Source organism: Scomber scombrus, chromosome 4 (genome assembly GCF_963691925.1).
Source record: "Scomber scombrus chromosome 4, fScoSco1.1, whole genome shotgun sequence".
In the NCBI taxonomy this organism is placed as follows: domain Eukaryota; kingdom Metazoa; phylum Chordata; class Actinopteri; order Scombriformes; family Scombridae; genus Scomber; species Scomber scombrus.
In genome coordinates, this window is record NC_084973.1 from 29,496,580 (window position 1) to 29,519,674 (window position 23,095).

The window sequence follows — 23,095 nt, forward strand, 5'->3', positions numbered from 1 at the left end:
TTATTTTTGCAGCTTTAGTTACTTTTCAGATGAAGATTTGACACAATGGATAAAATAACAAGCCTTTAAAATACAACAGTTGGGCTCACATTTCAGATGTCTATGAGTTGAACATGAAGCTCATAATAGCCTACTTATGTACTTTTACTGTAATACTTAATAGGGCTTAATGTAATACTATAACAAGCTCTTAATACGTATGTACTTTCACTGACTCTATATTATATATATTTTTACTATTATTGTTCTTATTGTTTTTCGTACTCATTATTTATGTTCTTTATTATTTTTCTTATTGCTGGTCTTCTATTTTATTGTCCACCTGCTGCTGTAATAATGCAAATTTCCCCATTGTGGGACTAATAAAGGAATATCTTATCTTATCTTATCTTATCTTATCTTATCTTATCTTAATACTTTAACTACGTCAGGCTCATAATACTTATGTACTTTTACTGTGGCAGGATTTTGCATGCATGTAATGGAGTATTTTTATATTGGTGTATTGGTATTTTTTACTAAGTAAAGGATCGGAGTATTTTGGGATCGGTCAGCCCGCCAATGCAGGGAATATATTATATTATCTTATCTTATCTTATCTTATCTTATCTTATCTTCATACTTTAACTACATCAAGCTCATAATACTTATGTACTTTTAATGCAATACTTTAACTACATCACTCATAATACTTATGTAGTTTTACTGTAATACTTTTACTACATCAATAATACTTATGTTACTACAGTTTGCTGCTAATACTGATTTACTATTTTAGTTTTGCAGAATTTCTCATGCAGGACTTGTAAAGGAGTATTTTTTTTAAATAATGTTGAATTTTGTACTTTTCCTTTAGTAAAGCATCTGAATAACTTCTTCCAGGACTAATTGTACCCCTGGTGGAGGTGAGAGGCGTGTGAATGTGCTCCAGTCGTCCCACCCAGGATTAGATAATCAGTCTGGGACCAAGCTGTGACCTCAGGCTGACGTGCCTCTCCGGCCCTGCCCATCCTGCGATGCACACACAGCCGCTCACTGTCCTGCAGCCTCGCAGCGAGAAAACAATATTCCCACAACACATTGAGGACTAGCAGCTCCACCAGCCCGGTTACCTACAGCTACACATGCTTCCTATCGAAAACAGACCCACAGCATATCACCCTGGACAAGGTGAGTGTGTTTAATATGGATTTTAATGAGGCTTTTCTTTATTTTTTGTGGATGAAAAAAATGATGGCTCGGTCGGTCATAGCGGGGAAAGACGCAGCCTCGGCTTTCGACACATTTATTACCACATTTAACCACATTGTCGCCTTTTAAACTGATTGTTATTTGTGTGTCATGTTTAATTTTAAAGATGGTATTAAGAGGATTTGTGTTGTTGGCTTGGTTGGTGGTGGCGTTATGTGTATTTTTTAATTTTTTTTTATCGCAATGGCACAAAGGCATTGAAGCGCAGGGCTCTGACTGACATCTGCGGTGTTATGCGGGTTAAAATTCATCGCAGTTTGGATTAAAAAGACACAATTAGACAAAAACAGTCAGGTTATGTTCGTTTATTATACATTAAATGTTTTATATTGCTGACACATCAGCGGCCTGCAGCCCTGTTATCATCGTATTGATCCACATCTCTACAAAAAGCTTTTATCAAGTTCATTACAATGATGCGAGATGACTTCCGCCCAGGTCCTACAAAATAAAGGTAAAGGCAGCTTTATTTATAGGCTAAAGTGCATTTCATACACAGAGGGCAACTCAATGTGCTTTACATAAAAACAAAATATTAACCAGTAAAAATAATAAAAACAAGAAAGTCTAGTTATAATAAAAAAGAAAACAAAATACTGAAAAATAGAAAGAAAGAAAGAAAGAAAGAAAGAAAACAAAAAGCTAGACGGATTGGTTTATTAAAGGGACATTTCACCAGTTTTGATGGTAAATGTAGTTAATTGAAGCACTATATTTCTCAGTGTGTGCAGTATTGGCTGAGAAAGCTGCCTACATGTACCATGATGCATTGCGGTGACCATATCCTCTTGCATAGCTAATGCAGCCACAGCTTCAGCCTCTCTACGCTGCATTTCATACTTCGGCTTGAATATCTGAATATCTGAGTCAGCCAGAAACACTGTGAACTGTATCCTTGTTCATAAGATCTACTGCACCGATATTTTGGGATCCCATTTTCACTGTTGGAAATTTGGCGAGTCTGCAACGAGAACAAGACGTTTTATCTTTGAGTTGCCACTTCAGTTCAGTGTATTGTCATTCAGACATGTTAAATGTTACCCAGGTCCAGCAGCGTATCAAATAAATAACATTAAAACCTGTTTACCCAGAGTCAGAGACTAGAAATCCAATCCTGTATCTCTTCTTTACCCCCAACTATTGGCGCCACTGGTGCTAGGAGTCCAACAGACTTTTGTAGCTTCACCCCAGAGACAATGTTGAGGTAAACTGACCTCCCAATCTGAGCAGTTGTCCTTGGTAACTGTTTCACTTTCTAAAAAAGCTTGGCAGGTGATTGGATGAACCATCTGTCTATTATCGCCTTACCTTGTGAGGCAGTTGGGTTTTAGAGATCACCAGATCATGAGAGAATCCACACAGGACGCTCATTGGTCCGATTGGACTGATGGTTCGGACACAAGCACATAACTTGCAGCCTGATGAGATGGATCCTTGTGTGAGGTTATGATCTTGTGAATCTAGCTGCTTCACAAGCTAAGAGACACTAAGAAGCGTTTTTAAACACTATATCCCTAATCTTCATAGCTAGAGATAAGGTTGAAAATGGGCGAAATTGTCCTTTTTAATGTTGTATTCCAAATAATATGAATAGAAATTAACAGAATAATCAAGAATAGTTCAAACAATGTATAGAAATTAAAACAATTATGATTGTATTTATTAGTTACAGGACCTAGTGATATCCAAACACTAATTAAAAGAAGTCAAATTTAGGGAAAACAGTCATAAAACAAGACAACATAAACAGAAGGCATTTTTTTTATATGATATGATATATCTGTTGTGGCATATACCTCAAGAAACACTTCAAAAAATGAAGCCTCATTTACAAGACACCCCTGAAATTATTGTTTCTCTGTACATGTAACACTCCCAGCTTTTATTTTGATAGCAGACTGGTTGTACTTCCTGTTTGGTTTCATGCTGTTGGTGTGTCTTTGAGGTCCATTACATGCAACACTGTGGGAATGCAGATTAGTCTACTGGCCTACACACAGCTTATTAATGTCATGCACTAAGCAGTATGGTTTTGTAGCTTGTCTAGTAAATGAATTAAATGTATTATAATAGTTATTGTGAGTAGGTAAAGTGCTCAGAAGGAATCTAGTGTAAAAAAAACCCCTGCATGTTTCAGATACTTATTATATGACTGCAGCATTTATCATATTTCTGCAAACATCAGTACAACATGTAGGATTATCTACTGGGTGGTCTACTTACCTAACTGCCCCCATGCTGTTAGAGATGAACCGATAATACTGATCATCTCAGCGGGAGAGAAGAAGGGAGGAGACAGTTTAGTACATGCATATCCTCCTGTTAAGGTAAACATCTTGGTTTTTCCTCCAGAAGGATCAGATTTGTGTATAGAGTGAATTCACATGTGCACATGTTGGCACCCTGCATACTTGTTAAGTGTAATTATCACAACTTGTGTGCTAATTTAACAGAAAGTCACTGCCTGCAGAGTGGGCACATTGTGTTGTAGCTGTTAATATACGATAGAAAATATACAAATGTGGCAACTAGCCGTTAAAAAGCTTATTTGTTTCCATATTTGAGAAAGTTACAAACCTGCTTTCTGCGTCCACGAGTCTTTGGTAAAGTGGTATATGATGCAGCTTCCTGTCTTTTTATGAATTTCATCATCAAAGTCTCAAAGTGGTTGTTTCTTGATGATTGCACCACATGATATTGAATAAAATGGACGTCATCGGACAAAGTTTGTTTGTATATTATGATATAGATGCTTTGCAGTTTTGCACATGACTATAAAACACTGTGGAAATCATACTAAATAAGAAAGAAAAGTTTTTAAGACAGCAGTCATGGCCAGACGGTCGCACCACATGATGTTTTGACACCTTAAATAACAGTATGTATATCGGAAAGATACCACATATATATGGTATGTTTTTATCCATTTAAACCTTTTTTAAGACAGAAAATGTATGGGTCTGAGAATCTGCTAGTTGCAGCAAAGTTGAGGATTTTAAGCATCTTTCTGTCATAAATGATGATTAAAAATAAACTGAATATCTTCACATTTTGGATTGTTGATTGGAGATAAACACAGAACAATGTTGAATACATGTATGAAAGGTAACTTAGCTTGTACTTTGCACCAATCCAAACATCCCTGCTGCCCCCAGTAGAGCAGAAATGAACTGAACTCACTGATTAAAGACAGAAAGTTGAGCCAGCTTAGAGCTACATATAAGGTCACACACACTAAATCAACACTAGAGCCCCAAACTGCGTCAAACCAGGATTGAAATCCATAACGTTGTAATAATAACATTTGAATGTTGTTTCAGCAGAACTACAGCTATCAGATTAATGTATTCATCTTAAGCTAAATACAGATATGTGTTAGTTTGACTCTGCAGCTCAGATCAGTAACAGTTTCATAACATTTTAAAGGTTTTCCTTTTTAAAGCCTCAATCTTACAGTCTAGATCACCTGTACACCACCATGTCTTTATTTAAGGGCCACTTAGTTTAGAAAATAAAGAAAAATGATCAACTAAATTTCATGGAACCCAAAGCGACATCTTCAAATTGCTTCTTTTGTCCGATAAAGCAGCACATCTTCTCATTCTTTAACATTTGTGACTCATAAATCACTTTAACCTTTGTGTCGTTCTCCCGGGTCAAATTGACCCGTCTGTTTTGACTGTTCCTTCTTTCCTCCTTCCTTATGTCCTTCCTCCTTCCCTCCTTCTTTCCTTCCTTCTTTTCCTCCCTCCCTCCTTCTCTCTTTCTTTCCTGCCCCCTACTTTCCTACCTTCCTTCTTTCCTCTGTCCTTCTTTCCTTCCTTCCTCTTTTCCTTTCACCCTCCCTCCCTCCCTTCTTCCTTCTTTCCTCCCTCCCTCCTTCCTTCCTTCCTTCCTTCCTTCTTTCCTCCGTCCTTCTTTCTTTCCTTTCCTTTCCTTCCTCCCTTCCTTCTTTCCTTTCCTCCCTTCCTTCCTCCCTCCTTTCCTTCCTTCCCTTCTTCTTTCCTCCCTCCTTTCCTTCCTTCTTCCTTCCTCCTTTCCTTCCTTCTTCCTTCCTTCCTTCCTTCCTGCTTCCTTCCTCCCTTCCCTCCTTCCTTCCCTCCTTCTTTCCTCCCTCCTTTCCTTCCTTCTTCCTCCCTTCCTTCCTTGACTCGAGGACAACAGGATTGTTAAATAATTAACTTCACAATTAAAATGGATTGCGTCTCTGCTCATTCGGCTACGTCCGTCATATTGAACGTGATATAACGATCTTAAATCTCAGTGAAAGTTATTTACGGCGGAACTCAAAGGGACAGATGCTGAATCAGTCCACATCAAGCTGCAGTTGATTCAGTGTAACAGGGCGACGTTCCTGCTCTCAGTGTTCAGCTGCTCTTCCCAATCTGGGAATGTGTCTCTCTTCATGTTATGCAACTGAGTGCGTGCAGTGGCCGGATGTGCATAGTTTCAATGTGTGTGTGTGTTTATATATGTGTGTTTTACATGTGTGAGTGTGTGCTGTGATGTAAGCCGTCATGTGAGTATCTCAGACTGGTGATAGCACTGTATGCAGAGATCATGCAGGTCTTTAATACGTGTTATCTACTTTTCCTCCTAATAGAGTTTTTCCAACACGCTGTTATCTGCAGCTGCATTCAATCAAGAGAAAAAAAGGAGAAAAAAAGGCTTGATTTGGAGGCTGTGCAGTGTTGAAGGATAATTTTTCAACAGCGTGATTATTTTTAGAACTTTTCAAGTTGTGCCAAAGTCATCAAAGTCTTTTCTTTTTTATCTAAACTCTCCGCTATTGAAGTTCTGCAAAAGAAACCCACACAAAGGCGATTACAGTTGTGCTCAAACCAAAACATCTTGTTCCCATTGAGACTATTTTATAATTATTAAAAGTAAAAAAAATGTGATTTCAGAGGGTGAAAGCCTGAAATGACCAGGTTATATGAATGTAAGTTGATGTTAAATCCAGTCATATATTCACTATTCATCTTAAATCCATTGTAGTTGATGTTTCAGCTGCTCTAGCTTGGAACTGCTTCTGTGGGTTTCCTTTGATTCATCCTGCGGTTCAAAGTCATTTCAACAGTGCAGGCTATTAGTCTGCATTGGGTTATTGTGAAAAGGCGGTTATATAAAATTGACTTTTTTTTATTTGAAAGTGCAGTGGATTCAAAAGAGATTTCAAACCTGCAAACCAGACAGTGCTCAAAAACTCCTGACCTGTCGGCTCTCCCTGTTAAAAAGGATCAAACATTTAAAAACAGCCATTGAATTAGTCATACGACCGCATGTCTTCACAGGCAGCTGAACTGAACCCACATGTAACCTCCGCAGGCATTTAATGGCCTTCAGATGAACTTCATTGGGCTTTTGGAAGCACTGTTAAGGTCTCTGGACCAATAAAAGGTCTTTTTAAGAGCTTTCTCATGCTTTTTAAAGTGAGAGAGTGTGTGTGTGTGTGGCTGTAGTGGGACATAACTACAGTACATTAGCTCGTTAACAAGCGGCTGAAGCTCGTTAAGGGATTTGATAACGAGCTAATACTTAGAATCAGGTGTGTTAGAGTGGTGGAGATACTGTACCTAAAAAACATGCAGGGTGGTAACTCTACAGGAGCAGGGGTTGGACACCACTGATATATAGCAGCTTAGTTAAAAACAGATAAAGCAAGTCGGTTCTTACAACTCAGAAAGCAATAAAGATGAGAGTAGAAGACAATAAAACACAATAAGGAGTTGATAATGAGACGGATGAGATTTAAAGACAATAAAAACAGACAGTAACAATAAACAAACGACATCACATAAAAGGAAGTCTATAGAAATGAAGAAGTTACTGATTCTCGTTCCAGGTCGTTCCAAAGCCGAGGGGGCCCCTATTTCTGTATTTTTACATGAATGGAGGTGAAGGGAGGATGTGGCCTTTCTTATATTGTTGTATTTTTATTTTTTATTTCACCCTTACATACTGTTCAGGGTCTAATTTGACCCAGTTTTACGTTTGAAGGAAGAAAACACACCTTAAAAACTTCTCTTTTAGCCAGAAATTTGAAGACTTTTCCTAATGTGACCCAAAATATGTGAAATATTTCAACTTTTTAAAAACATTTTTGTGGAGTGTTTGACTCATATTTATTCAAAACTACTGTTTATTCACATTTATCAGATATATAGTGTTAGATATGTATTTTTTAAATGTTTTTTCTCCAACAAAAAGTGTAAAAACTGAAGAGTAAAATCTTAGGATCAATCACCAATTTATAAACGACTGATTAGGTTTTAATGAATGATTTGTGGTTCAGAAATGATGTATAGAGACTAATTATGAGAGGATATCGTGAATAGTATGTAAGGATTGAGAGAAACATTTGAATATTTCTTCCACCACTGCTGGCTGCAGGATTCTGAGTCAGAGCGTAAGAACATGGGCATCATTTCTGTGTCTGTGAAAGGAAAATAATTATGTGGATGGTGGATGTGTGCAGCTGCCTTTATAGAGACGTGTGAGTCACTGACACACACACACACACACACACACACACACACACACACACACACACACACACACACACACACACACACACACACACACACAGCCTTCTCCCTCTAGCTTGTTATGGTAGCTCTGTTCCTTTCATGGCTCCCGGCCTGCAATGCTTCACTGGTTAAAAGGCACCCAGACGACTGTTTGGTGTGTGTGTGTGTGTGTGTGTGTGTGTGTGTGTGTGTGTGTGTGTGTGTGTGTGTGTGTGTGTGTGTGTGTGTGTGTGTGTTCATTACAGGAGCAGATGAATGTGGCTCAGGCCTGCTCCTCTTGTATTCCTCGCTCATTTGTCCGGCTGTGAAAGAGCGCTGTGGGGCTGCTGGAACACTTTCAATATACAGTGGACATTTTCATTGTGCTGTTGCGTGGAAGTGAACAACAGTCTATGATGACCGGTGGCTCGGCTGATGAGTCAGGGGAGAGAGAGAGAGAGAGAGAGAGAGAGAGAGAGAGAGAGAGAGAGAGAGAGAGAGAGAGAGAGAGAGAGAGAGAGAGAGAGAGGGAGAGGGAGAGGGAGAGGAGAGAGAGAGAGAGAGAGAGAGAGAGAGAGAGAGAGAGGGAGAGAGAGAGAGAGACGGTAACTTTCTCCAACTAATACCACACACATATACAAGTTCAGGACAAATTTCAGTATTTAAGATTTCAATTAAAAGGGATAAAAATATAAATCTTTTAAGGCTCAGGTTGAACTTTTCCTTTCTTCAGCTTGATGAAGAGATTAATAAAGTTCCTTAGAGGCACAAAAAGGAAAGACTCAGCCAATGATAGACTTTTGCTTTTCTGCCACAGACAAATGTGAGGATTTACTGTCCTGTAAATTGAGCATTTTTGTGCTTTGGACTCTTGGTTAGATGAATTTGATGATGTCATCTTGGGTGATAAACTATATTTTGATGATTTATTGATTAAAATAAAGGCTGAAACTAACCATTACTTTCATTATTGATTAATCTGCCCATTATGTTCTCGATTGATTCATTAATTGTTAGAAATAAATATAAATAAATGCCTTTTATAATTACAACTTAGAAGTGACATCTTGATATGTCTTGCTTTGTTTGATCAACAGTCAAAAAAACCCCCAAAAATCACATTACCATCATGTATGATTAAGACAAGCATTAAATCATTACTTTTGCTTAAAAATGTCTTAAATAGTTGTTCAATTATCAGAATAGTTGCCCATTCATTTTCTGTAAATCAACTAATGATTAATTGATGAACTGTTGCAGCTCCAGATAATAGACTTATCAAATTAATTATAAAAATACTTACAAATATCCAATGGTTTTATCATTAATAAGAATAATCATTTAGCTATGGTGGCATAGCTATATATATATCATTTATGGAAGATATCCTCATTAAAATCATGATATCATGCAGTCTTACTATTTACTATCTCTACTCAAATTTAAATTGAACTCAACAACAGTGATTCATTGTGTAATTTAACCTGTAGAACTAGTAATACCTCAGTTTTAGAGAAGGAATCACTGTTACTAGCCTTTATCCTACAGTAAAAAGATCAGTGTGATGCTGCACATGAAGCACAGAGTCAACACAAGCTAACGATGTGAGAGGCACAATGACATAAAAGAACTCTTAAAACACTTTACAGAGCTATAATTTAATGAATCCAGAGGCAGAAAAGCAGACATGGCTGATAAACTGTCGCATAAGACAAGAGATTGTGTATTGAGGGAGCAAACCGGGTGAAACCATCTGCAGTCCATCTTGGTTAGATATTAATTTAGTATGTGTGGCAGCATGGGAGGAGAGAGAGAAGATGAAGGAGGGAGGGAGGGGAGAGAGAGAGGGAGGGATGAAGATGATAAGAGAGAGTCAGAAGTGGATAAAGTAAAGATGTATTACACTGCAGTGCACACACACACACACACACACACACACACAGTGGATGAAAGAGTAGCAGAGAGAAGTAGGGGAGCAGGGATTTAGTGAAGCTAAAGTAGAGGGGGGGGAGGGGGAGGAGAGAGAAGAGGGTGAGGCATGATGGATCGAAAGGAGGCCAGAAAGAAAGGGAGAGGTGTTTGGAGCCGGACCAGAGGAAGAGGAGGAGAGTGACAGAGTCAGTAAAGGGAGAGAAGAGGAAGAAATGAGATAGTTCAGTGTTGTTTTTGGTGTGTTTGTGTTGAAGCGAGCTAAGAAGCATTACGTCAGTGTGTTAATCATGCTTAATTAATCCCTGTGGGGAACGTTTGCTCTAAACTAACCTGCTGCAAGGCGCTGGGAAAAAGAATAACACCCCACACACACGCCGTCAATAAAGCTAAAGCACAAATCTTACAAATCCAAAAAGCCGAAAAAGTAATGTGAAAAGTGAAGTGCAGGTTTTTTTTCTCCCCTATTGGAGTCAGATCATTTGTGAGTGAAGTAATGCTGACAGTGCTGAGGCTGCGGCTGCGGCTGCTGAAGTTGTGTTAACAGCTACTTAAAGCTTGAGTTTATAATGAGATAGTGTTACCGCATAAGAGCAAAAGTGATCGTTCATAACAAATCCCATCAATTGGAATTTCATAGATTATGAGTTTGAGACTTTTATTTCAACTTTCTTAAGGTCTTAACACACTTTTTTCATGCGATTTAAGTCACGTTAAGCTGTTGTTTTTTTTGTGAGACTTTCAGGACAAGCTTGATTTTTCCGAGTTTTCACACAGAGAATAAAAGCATCAACTGATCGTGAACTGTAACCTGCACAAGCCCATAATGGGAGGGTTGAATATCCAGCTATATGTGTTATTTACTGTATGGATTGATCAGCTTTCAGTCTGTTTCCCTGCAGACAGAGAGGTAGACTCGCTCGCTACGGTGGGCGAGGAAATAAAAACCAATCAATCAATATATTGATTCACAAACACTGTGGATTTTTTTTCCTGTGGCGCTGACATGCAAACTATTTCGGTTTATTTAGAAAGTGCATGGCCGACAGGAAACAGGGAGAGTTGAACCGAGGAAGCTGCAATTATGTGGCTTGTGCGGTAACCGCTCGGATACCAAAGTGCTCCGGTTCAGAACATTTCTGTCAGTCTGAGATGCTGAATGCAGGTCGGAGTCAGTGTGGCGATGGATATTGAAGCTCTTCTCATCACTCGTTGACCAACTAATCATCACCATCATCATCATCATCATCATCATCATCATCATCTCAAACCTGCATTCAGCATCTCTGCAGCCGAAGCAGAATGAGCTACAAACTGTCACAAATTCACGTTACTGTGTTTCTGTCGTAAACTCGTATCGCTGCCAGTCTGACGAGTTTTGATGCAAAATATTCTCAGGCAAGTATTTTACATGTTTGTGTCGTTTATTCGTCGGCTCCGGTAACTTCTAAGGCCTCTAGTCTCATTAAACTCTTCAAGTCGCCTTAAATAATGTCACTGAAATCATCAGTAATCTAATTAGATCAACGCTTGTTTTAGCTCCTGAGAATTTTACATTTTTCACTTAAATTTGATATCTTGTTTTTTCAGTTTTAATCTTTTTGTGTCTTTTATTTTATTGTAATTGTTCTGAAAGTGACTTGTAAATAAAGTATAACAGTATTTTTAAGTTTATCCAGTGTTTACGCCTCATCATCAGCTTTTATAATTATTCTGGCAAACCAGCCGATCCTTTAAAATGTTAATAATCATAATTTTGGTCCATAGAAAACACACTGAAGTCCTACGCCCTTAAAGACCATTATCAACACTCAGTGAAGCTCTCATATATACAGAAGATGCCTCATCATTTATTAAAGATAAAGATTTCCTGCCTTGCTCTTTCCCCTCCTTGCTGTGTTATATGTCAGCTGACTCTAATACATGACCGTAGTGATAGCACGCTGCTCGACTTGTTACGTAAGGATCTGTAAGCTCCTCCAAGTTCAGGCAGAGAAACAAGCTAGGAGGGAAACTGTCGCTAAGCCTTCAGGGGAAGCTGGGATCAAGGCCATGTGCCCATCTTTAGCACGCTGAGAACACAACGGTAGTCTGAGGGATTGACGGGTATTTGTTGTTTGTGCTCGTGTACTTGCATTCAAAAGTATACAGCTCATGTATGTAGTGTTTCCCTGCAGGTTGAATTCTTTAGGGGGGGGTTGGTTTCCTTTTTGAAGAACGAGTAGAGGGAGAACGACTCACAACAATTCCACGGTAACGCAGGTGTTATTGTGCATTTCCTTTTAAAGCTCACTTCAGTCCGTCTCGTGGGATTTCTCTCCGGCTTTCGTCAAGTTCTGAGGAATTTTACAAGAAAAGGGAATACGCCTCCGCTCGGTTTGCTCTGGAAGAAAAGCACAGTTGGAGGTGAGGGAGGGTTGGTGGCTGAGCTAAAACACTTGGAAGTCACTCAGCAGTCAGACATGTCTTCATTTTCTCTTTTAAGAAAGGGCTGAGCGATAAGCTCCAATATCTTAAGTTGTGATTATTGACATCTGAAGCCAAAGACACGGAGACTTTAAATACTTTAAGGACTCAAGAATCTCTTTTCATGACAAGCGGCCAACAAGGTATTTTGCTTTATTTCATTTTCGTACCATTTTTCTGCCACTGACTCAACCACACACACACATTACACACTGTCCTATCCCTTAACCCTCCTGTTGTCCTCGAGTCAAGGAAGGAAGGGAGGAAGAAGGAAGAAAGGAAGGAAGGAAGGAAGGAAGGAAGAAGGAAGGAAGGAAGAAGGAAGGAAGGAACGACGGAAGGAAGGATGGAAGGGAGGAAAGGAGGGAAGAAGGAAGGGAGGAAAGGAAAGAAGGAAGGGAGGGAGGAAAAGAAGGAACGAGGGAGGGAGGGAGAAAAGAAAAGAGGAAGGGAGGAAGGAAGGAAAGAAGGAAGGGAGGAAAGAGAGAGGAAGGAAAGAAAGAGAGAAGGAAGGAGGGAGGAAGGACAGACGGAAGGAAGGAAGGGAGGAAAGAAGGAACAGTCAAAACAGACGGGGTCAATTTGACCCGGGAGGACGACACGAAGGTTAAAGCAGCTGTGCTACTCTTTATAACCATATCATCTATCATGTAGATGTCCTTTTTAAAGAATGAGGAGAGGGAGGATGACTCAAACAATTCCTCTGTCACAAGGGCGTTATCGTTCTCACACAGTGTTGAAAATGGAAATCATTAGTAGCCCGTTGATATTAATGATGGTGTGAAATTTTAGCAGCGGTGCTCATTATTTTTTAGCGGCGATGTGTAGCTGCAGGATGAATACACAGGAAAAACTGATGCTGAAGTTTATATATAGTTTATTTAGTTTATACAGTTATATAGTTGAAAACAGCTTCAGGTATCTGTGACCTGTAGAGGAGGCAAAGTGATGAGAGCATTTTCCTCCCAGGATCAATAAGGTTTCATATTTCGCTTCATCAACCAGTACATAGACATTAGTTTACAGCAGCATTATTCACTTCCACCTGTTCTTGTTTGTTCAACATCGACACTTTTACAGTTTACAGTCGCTCAACCTTAAGATATCACAATAAATAAGGAAATATAATAATATACTTTAATTCTATCAAGTTGAATGCTTCACATAATACAGTATTAACAGAATAACACACAAAAACACAATAAAAGCAATAAGCATGAATAGATGAGACATTAAATTTACATTATTACAGAAATGCCTGTCTGTATAAGTCTTTAACCTTCGTGTCGTCCTCCCGGGTCAAATTGACCCCGTCTGTTTTGACTGTTCCTTCTTTTCCTCACTTCCTTCCTTTCGTCTGTCCTTCCTCCCTCTTTCTTTCCTTCCTTCTTTCCTCCCTCCCTCATTCTCTCTTTCATTCCTCCCCCTACCTTCCCTCTTTCCTCTGTCCTTCTTTCCTTCCTTCCTCCCTTCTTCTTTTCCTTTCTACCTCCCTCCCTCCTTCCTTCTTTCCTCCCTCCCTCCTTCTCTCTTTCTTTCCTCCCCCCTACCTTCCTTCCTTCCTTCCTTCTTTCCTCCGTCCTTCCTTCCTTCCTTTCCTTCCTCCCTCCTACCTCCCTCCTTTCGCTACTTCTTCCTTCCTCCCTCCCTTCCTTGACTCGAGGACAACAGGAGGGTTAAAAGCTTTTTTTAAATGAGGCCCTGACTGTGCTGATCTGATGCAACACTAAAAGCCTGATATAGCATGGAGATGTAAATAAAATGGACTGAAAAGGTGGAAGAAGGTTGAATTGCTTGTTTTTATTGTGTCAAAGTGTCTCAAAGCAGACAGGAACTAGAAGAGGAAGCTTTGAAACTTTTAAAGGACGCAGGTTGAAATACATTTGTTTTGAATATACCCATAAACCAGTCTGTATGTGGTAGATATATATGGTTATCTTACTGGTTTTAACTGGGTTCCACATTTCTCTGCTCCATCTAACTCATTTTAGCATATAACAGCATATATTATACCTAATATGAACTATTGGATGGATTGCATTGAAATTTGACTCCGACATTTATGGCCCCCAGATAATGCATTTTAATGACTTCTCTGTCAAACATTATTGTCTAGCACTGTGGTTCATGTCAGGATCCCTTTTAAAACAAATGATTAAATTCCTTTTAGCCTCAGCTGTACTCTCAGATTAGTGCAAACATTTTTTATTACTGTGCCAAAATCCAACATGACAACACGTGGCTGAAATGTCCGACATTGGCCACCATACAAAAAACCCTTCTGGTCTAATTATAGCCATGTCCTCCGGTGCCATCGTCACGGAAACCGTGGCAAAGCTGTGTCCCAATTTTTATATCTCCACAAATATCAAAATTTGATTTGATAGATTTGAAGATTTGAAGCTTTTCTGTGTCATATGTGATAGTTTACTGGATATCTTCTTTATCTGGATGTTGGACTGTTGATCAAAACAAAACAAGACGATGAATTTTGCTCAAAAAAGCTGAAATCTGAAATGCAAAAACTGGCAGAATTGTAAGCTAAGAGTTAAAATGCATCGCTAGAAAAGCTGGAAGGTAAAAAATATAATACTGTCAAAGCTTGAAAGAAGAAATGCTTTGTAATAATATCGCACAGATGAAGTGAATTGGGAAACACTTTTGGGACATAAAAGGTCTGAAGAGAGCTGAGAGCTGCAAAGCGTTGCTGAAAATGCTGAAATATCAAATGAATTGCTGGAATTTGAAGGTGAGCTGCTTTATCGAAGCTGGAAGCTAAACTGTAATATTGTCAATGTGTTTCACTTCTATTGGGAGAAATTGTTGGGGGGAAAAAGCTTAATAATTTAGAAAGTATCAAAGGTAGAACAACTTCTTCTTTTTCTTATAACTCAAAAACTAAAAGTCACATTGAAAAAAATATTTCAGTTTGAGCAACCAGAGACTTCATTAATAAGATAAGTTATATGTCTGTAAGATTTAAAATAAAAGAGCTGTGACAGTTTATATATCATCATAATCTCCATTTTTAACAAGGAGACTCAGAGCTCAGATAACATTGGAGTGAATGAGACTGTTAGACAGCAATTTATTCAAAAACGGAGAGTCCTGCACTATTTTATAGACAAAGATGAAATAAGTAATGATCGATAGATAAATCAATAGTTAAAATAAATAAATAATTTTAGTGTACCTAGGCTCGGGCAATATAATATTACATCAATATCATGATATAAGAATAGATAACGTCTTAGAGTCTGGATATCGTAATATCGCTATAAGACAGAAGTTGTTTTTCCTGGTTTTTAAGGCTGAATTACAATAAAATGATGTAATTTTCTGAACTTTACAGACTGTTGTAGCTGTTCTGTTGTTTACATTTAACCACCTAGTCCTTAAATCCACATTACTGATGATTATTTATCAAAAATGTCATTGTGTAAATGTTTTGTGAAGGCAGCGATAGTCATCTCTACAATATCGATATGGAAGTATTTGGTCAAAAATAATGTGATTTTTCATTTGTCCGTATCACCCAGCCCTAGTTGTACTCCTTATAGCCTCATATAGCTGCTACTGTGACTATAAACTATTGTTATCTGTCTGTTAGCGTCACACAAAAAACTGTGCTGCTTTACAGTAATTTAACAGATGAGGAAAAAAGTAATTGTAGACCAAATATTATAATAGTTGGATAATATTTTGAGGATTTGCTGCTTTCCTCTGGTTTTATACTATAAACTGACTAAATTTGGATAAAAGAAACTGAAATCGGGAGTTTTTCGCTATTCTTTGACATTTCATAAACTAAAAGATGAATTAAGGAAATAATCATTAGCTGCAGCTCTAAATATTAATGCTAGAATAAATAAATGTTTATAAGTGGTTGAGTTTAGTAGTTTATGTTAACCTGTAGTTGTGTCTTGCGTAATCTGTCCAGGACTTGGCTGCTGTTGGTGGGAAAGTTGGAGGCTGAATACAAAGCTGAGTGCAGCGTGACATTGGGGTCATTTCCTCGTTGTTGTTTTTTTACTTTTTTCTCTCCTTCTTATCAGAGTAGATGTTTGATATGTTGTGTGTTTTCCTGGTTAGATAAAGAAAAACAAATTATGTGTTTTGTTAAAGTTTAGGAAAGTGATGCGATGGAGACAGACTTTTTTTTTTTTTTTTTTTAAAGTCAGAGCAAAAACTTCGAGGTGGTTCATGTTCAACATTCCTTCTTTTCTTTTTTTTTTAGCTCGTCCGCTCTTTTTGTTCGGCTTCAATGTGAGATGGTGAATGTGTGCAACAAACAAAAGCTCTTTCATTCGGTTCAACTACACACACACACACACACACATACACACACACACACACACACACACACACACAGAGAGAGCTGAGCCTGTAACTCAACAACCAGACAGCTAAGACAGAAGAGGGGACAGCAGCAGTCTGAACGGAGGCTAAATGGAATAAAACTGAGTTGGCAGTGACAGTGCAGTTTTGTTTTGCTTGACAATCAGAAGCAGCGCTGCAAATGTCTCTTCATCTTTAGCTCGCCTGTTCACCAAGCAAACCAAATCAAATCTAAATCAAACTTTTTAATATAAGCTGCAGGATATGTCATAGTAATCAAATATGCTTAATTATTGTATTAAAAAAGTTGCATTTTACAAACATTATAAGACATAAACCAACTGTGCAAATGCTGCTCAGAGCATCATAATACTGTAATCTAACAGGAATAGCAGCAGGAACACTGGACAGCACTCAAGGGAGGGAGAGTATGCTTCCATAAATGGCTGCAAAATGTTCAAAATATGTTTCTTTTCTGTGGGGCTTAAAACAGAAGCATCCAGATTTGGAGGTTAAAACTCAGCTGAATATGGTTGAAACTGATGTGATGGATGTCTATGTTGGCTATAAGTGTTTTAATAGCATTAAATAATCATATTTAAATGTGAAACTGATTCTAACTGTGTGTCGAAATAGTATAGTCTGTTAAATATTAATGAAACTGTCAGAAAAAAAAGATTTTAACCACATTTTAGATGTCAAAATGCCTGATTACACCTGCAAATTAGCCAAACCATGCTAGCAGTAGTCTTGAAGTTTAAAGTTGTACTGTTGTTATTTTAAGTCTCACCTTCATCTTTATTAAATTTGTGAGGTTTGAAGATATTGAGGTAAAAAATTAGCTGAATTTAGCTGAAAATGTAATGATGGATGTCTATGTTGCCTGAATCTGTAGCATTAATCACTCATATTTAAATGTAAAACTGTATGTTTTAATCAGGCGGGGAGTTCTGGTCCTCTGAAATGAGGCCAACGCGGAAGTAACTTAAAACTGCATTCTATCAAAAGGCCACCAGGGGGCGACCGTTTTGGTGTCAAAAGGACTTCCGTCTCTATACAAGTCAATGGAGAATTCACCAACTTCTCACTTGATTTCTAATCTAAACGTTTTCAAAATGTGTTTATGGTCTCAATCGCTAGTTTAAAGCCTTCTTCAATGCAGTATGATGTTCATTTGTGAAATGTTGGCCTCCCTGATTTTATAAGTGACGATAAAGCAGGGTATGCATTAGGGCGTGGCTACGTCGTGATTGACAGGTTGATTGGTTCACAGGTTCAGGAGGGCGCCTCATGCTCCTCCTGATACCCATATAAGTAGAATCCGTGTTTTTATTTTTCCCAGCATGCACCGGAAATGTTCAAGATGGCGCTGCCCAGATCCGAAACTATTGGTCTCCGAGCAGCAGTCCACAAACCAATGGGTGACGTCACGGATGTTACGTCCATTTCTTATATACAGTCTATGGTTGAAATATAGTCTGTTAAATATCAATGAAACTAATAGGAAAAAAAAGCCTTTTAACCCTTTATATTAACCAAACTATGTTAGTAGCAGTAGTCTTATCTTATCTGTATTATATTCTGTTTTTTGCTCTTAAGAGGCTAAAATATTTGTTTCAAACCTAGTTTATTGATCATTTTTCCCTCTTATGGCCATCTTCATCATTTTGGCATTGGTCTAATTTGACCTTTTAGTTCTTCACTCCTCCCTTTCTCCTGAGTTACACTGACATTAAACAGTCATTTTTTATAAAGTGAGTTAAATGTTGAGTGAGCCGTTAAAATGAGCTCTAACAGAGGGAAAATACTGCATCATTATGTGAGATATTGGTACAATCATTTATCATTATTTTTCACTTTTTTCTATTTATATGAAACATGCATAAAGTTTCAATCAATGGTGACTTTCCCCAGAAGAATGTGAATATGAAAGTGAGTCATGATGGTAGGAATTTGAGCTTTTGAACAAACTTTATGCTCCAAAAGGTTGTTTTTCTGCCCATTTTTGTGTTGTTCAAAAAGTCCGACTGCATTCAGTGAACATCCAGCTGTGATTCAGGCTGATCTGTCATCATTAGTATCATCCCCCCCCCCGCTGTGCCGTCTGTCCAGTCTGTCCCGTCTGGTGAGGGAGCGCCTTCCCTCGGATGCCCTCCTCCCAGTCTCAGCGTTATTACTGGAAGTACAACCCAGATGATATAAGAGGGAGGATATCCTTTGTTACTGCTTTTCCTTTTCCTCACTGTGTGTATGGATATTTGTGTGTGTGTGTGTGTGTGTGTGTGTATGGATATGTGTGTGTGTGTGTGTGTGTGTTTTCATAAATAGGTCGATTTCCCACCCTTTCTCTCCAAAACGATGACATACAGTAACGGGGTTTTTCCAGAGGATTCATTAAGGAGCAAAATCAAAGCCAATTATATTGTTTTTTTTTACATCCACCCTTCAATGAATCCCCAGTTATTAGAGTGTTGGCACAGACAGGAAATCCTGGTGTCTGTTTCTCTCGTTTTCTCATTTATTTTGTCTTCTTCTTCTGTGTTTCCTGTTTGAATGAAGAGATTAATGTGAAGCTGAATACACTCAGGATGTGTGTGTGTGTGTTTATGTTTTAGGCACAAAATTCATCTTCCAACTCTGAGTCTAAATGCTTAGTTGAACCTCACATAAATCTCCCATCAGTTTTACTTCTTTTCCTCCCTCGCTCAGTGTGGTTTTCAGAGGAGAACCGGACCTTTGAACGATGGCTCGTTTCCTCTCACAGTGACTGATTGTCTCACAGCCAATGTTTTCTATCCCCTTCTGTCCTCTATGCAAAGATGTATAACTTCCACAATACATGGCTCTGAGTTGAGAGAGAATATAGCTATAATAATCCTAACAAATCTGCCAATACTCATATTTAAGCATAATATTATAGATGTTCAACTTTCTGAATACAAACTATACCTATAAATGACCCTATATATATCATTAAAGTAATGAACTTAATACATTATGTGCTATATATGAAGAGCATGATGAGGTTAATTACATTATAATACTGTAACTCTGTACATCTGTAATTTGTGTGCAACAGATATTTCTTATCGACGACCAATCACATCCATAAAAGGTATTTCAAAAATAGTCCGAATATAAGAAGCAGGGTTGCAATTTAGGGTTAGGGTTTATTTAGTGAGCCAATAAAACCTTCTTTCTTTGTCCTATTTGTTGTCGGTTAAACAGTATGCTATACTTGTCATTAGTGGCAGGTATATGTATCTTAACTGGTTATTAAAATATATATATTCTTGTCTTTTTTTGTGTGTTTTCCTCTGCAAGTTTGTGCTTAGTGAGCTGTCTTTAAAAGCCCCTTTGTGGATGTTCAAAATCCCCCCATAACTTAATGCATTATGGGCTTACTTTTTTTCATCTTGCTCCTAAATCTTGCAAAATAACTTAATTGACCTTAAAGAAAAATAAATATACAGGGATCCTGGTCCCATCATAGACCATCAGATAGATTAAAGCTATGAAAATAAAGGAGAAAAAGGCAGTCTAAGAAATAATAAAATAAAATAAAATAAAAATAAATAAATAAATAAAAATGAATTATACATTATACTTAATAAAAGATTAAAAAAATAAAATAAAAAATAAAATAAATAATAATAATAATAATAATAATACATAAATAAATAAATAAATAAAATAAATAATAACTAAAAATAACATTAATAATAAATAAATAATAACATACAATTAATAATAATAGAAAAAATAAAAAAAGTGTTCCTGCAGTGTTTTTTTTAGTGCATAATATCTGCACATGATCAAATCCTTTGTAACTGAGCATAATCATATAGATAAAATAACACTAATGAATCTCAGTCTATATGCATCCGTCTCGTCCTCTCTCCTCTCTTTGTTGTCACCACGCTTGTTGCCATGGTTACGTCACTATATTTTCCTCCCTGGATTATTTTTGTGGTTGTTGTCTCATGCTGTAATGTGTCTCTGTCTCTCTCTCTCTCTCTCTCTCTCTCTCTCTCTCTCTCTCTCTCTCTCTCTCTCTCTCTCGTGGCACCGCGGCAACGCTCCTCCCTGATTGGCTGGTGTTGTAGCTATGGTTTCTGATGTTGCGTGGGAAATGAAATTTGATTGGCCGGGACTCAGCCTCTTTGTTCTTGTTAACCCGTTATCTGATCTCATCGGCTGTAATCTGGTTTTTAAAAAAACCCACAACACAACAACACAGAGAGCTCAGAGGTGTTATTATTGGCTCAAAGGCACCAGAAGGACCTTTTTTCATTATTTAAATAAACTATTTCTGTGTCTTAGAAGCTTGACCTGCTCTTTGTATTATAATATTAGTTTTTCTTGGAGCTGAATAATATAATTTTCCAACTTTTCCCCATTGAAAAGTGTTGCACGTGTAAAGGAATATGTGATAAATCATATTATTGTCTTAGTTTAGATTCAGATATTTTTAATATATGTCTGTCAGCGACTGTTTTGTGTGAAAAAGCTCTTTAATTGAGCTGTTTTTTTTAGGAAGATGGATGGTTCCTCTGGCTTGTGGTATGTGTGTGTGTGTGTGTGTGTGTGTGTGTGTGTGTGTGTGTGTGTGTGTGTGTGTGTGTGTGTGTGTGTGTGTGTGTGTGTGTGTGTGTGTGTGTGTGTGTGTGTGTGTGTGGCAGGAAGCATAATGGCAAGTCTATTCAATGGCCCTCTTTCAACCCTTTCACAAGTTTCTCTGTTTCTGTTTGTGCCTCTGTGTGTGTGTGTGTGTTTCTGTGTGTGTGTGTGTGTGTGTGTGTGTGTGTGTGTGTGTGTGTGTGTGTGTGTGTGTGTGTGTGTGTGTGTGTGTGTGTGTGTGTGTGCGTGCTGGCAATACTGGAACAGTCTGGCAGCCCGTATACATGTGTCCCCACTGTGCCACTCTTACAAAGGAGCGCACAGAGTCCAGCAGTTAACACAGCGCTATTCAGCGACTGCCTGTCGTGGATGTTTTATGATCGTACTGAAGAGCTCGGATCATGTGACAGGACGACATTTCCTACAGGAGACGGTGACGTGTTTCTGATGTCATTTTTTTGGGTTCATTATTAAGTCATAACCTACTGAGCTGATAATGTATATTAAAAACTGTAAAGTCTTATCAACTTTAGTATTTAAAGTAGATTAAATACCAGAGGGTGTCATTTAATTACCTTCATCAATTACCTGTCAGATAGTTTTAACTTTTATCTCAAAAATGACGATTTATTTAAAGTCAGGTCAAGTTTAGATTCACTTAAATACTTTTTACACTGTTTTAGTCAAACCTAAAAAGGACATTTGCACTTTAACTTTAATAAGGATTAAATAAGATGTATCTTTATTGATCCCCATTGGGAGGAATTCAAATTGACACAGCAGTACAGTGGGAAAAAAGTAGCATCGTAAGGGTGAAAGTGATAAATAAAATAATAATAAATAAAATTTTAATAAATAAATAAAAAATAAATAAAACACTATATACAGTAAATAATCTGTGCAAATACATCTGCAATATATATATAACATGTTTGAATAGAATAGAATAGAAAGCTTTATTGTCATTATATTTGACATATTATGAGATAACAGGTGCCACACCATTTGTGCTTTAAAGACCAATTTAAATAAAAACAGACAAATTAAAAAACAACAACAATACATATTTAAAAAAAAAGCACAAAACAGGAGAGCATAGGAGACGCTGCACGACAGCACACCGCCATCTTTACTAACATAAAGTTAGTTAAAATAGTTAAAGTAAAGAGTTAAAACTGAATCAGTTTAACTATGAATTTACATTGAATGAGGAACTTATATAATATATAAAAGTTGATAACAGATAATTGCAGATATCTATATTGGTGTTCATATCAACCAATAAACAACAAGAAATTGGGAAAATAAATGACATAAATATCCTTTGAAGCAGTGTCACTATTCTATATTTTGTCCACTTAAAGTGATTTAAAAAAGGAGTACATTTAATATTGTTATCAGCCTCAACAACGCTGTATTATTGGGGCTGTGCTTCCCACTCATTGTAGTTTAAAGGGAATGTTTGATGTGCAATTAAGAGCCTTTTGTAGAAATCCCACTTGTTATTCGTCCCCTGAAGGAAATGTTTGGGAAGATATTAAGTGAAGTTACTAGCTGGTATTTAAAAAAAAAAAAACAGCATTAAACAGCACTTCTCAGTAGCATTCAAGAAACCATACATATCAGTACTCTGAAGGGAGGAAATGGACGCATAAAGAGGATATTTAAGTACTTCGGTGACAGTATGTAATTAAGTTAGGAGGCTTCTTTGTTTGGAGTGGTAGGTTGTGTCTGTGTGTTTCTCTCCACATAGTTATTTGGTCTGCAGCAGTCGTCCTTAAGAAAAATGCAGAGTTTCAACCTCTGAGGAAAACACACACATTATAATGTTTGAATATATTTTAATATCGCAAATGCTGCAAATTTCATGTTCAAACCAGTTATCATAACTCTGGTTTTAATGCTTAATTTGAGGTTGTTTCATCTACTAAAATCAGATTTTTCTATCATAAGATTTACAAAAGCAGAGTTTTAAAAGGTCA

General features: G+C 37.6%; 1 protein-coding gene across 1 annotated transcript in view; it reads left to right on the forward strand.

Moving 5' to 3' along the window:
• The first annotated feature begins 1,049 nt into the window (after nt 1-1,049).
• The window catches only part of rusc2 (RUN and SH3 domain containing 2), a 53,674-nt gene continuing 31,628 nt past the window's right edge, over nt 1,050-23,095 (forward strand). Inside the window, exon 1 of the mRNA XM_062417449.1 lies at nt 1,050-1,170. The gene's annotated coding sequence lies outside the window, so the exon portion shown is untranslated. The remainder of the gene's footprint in view (nt 1,171-23,095) is intronic.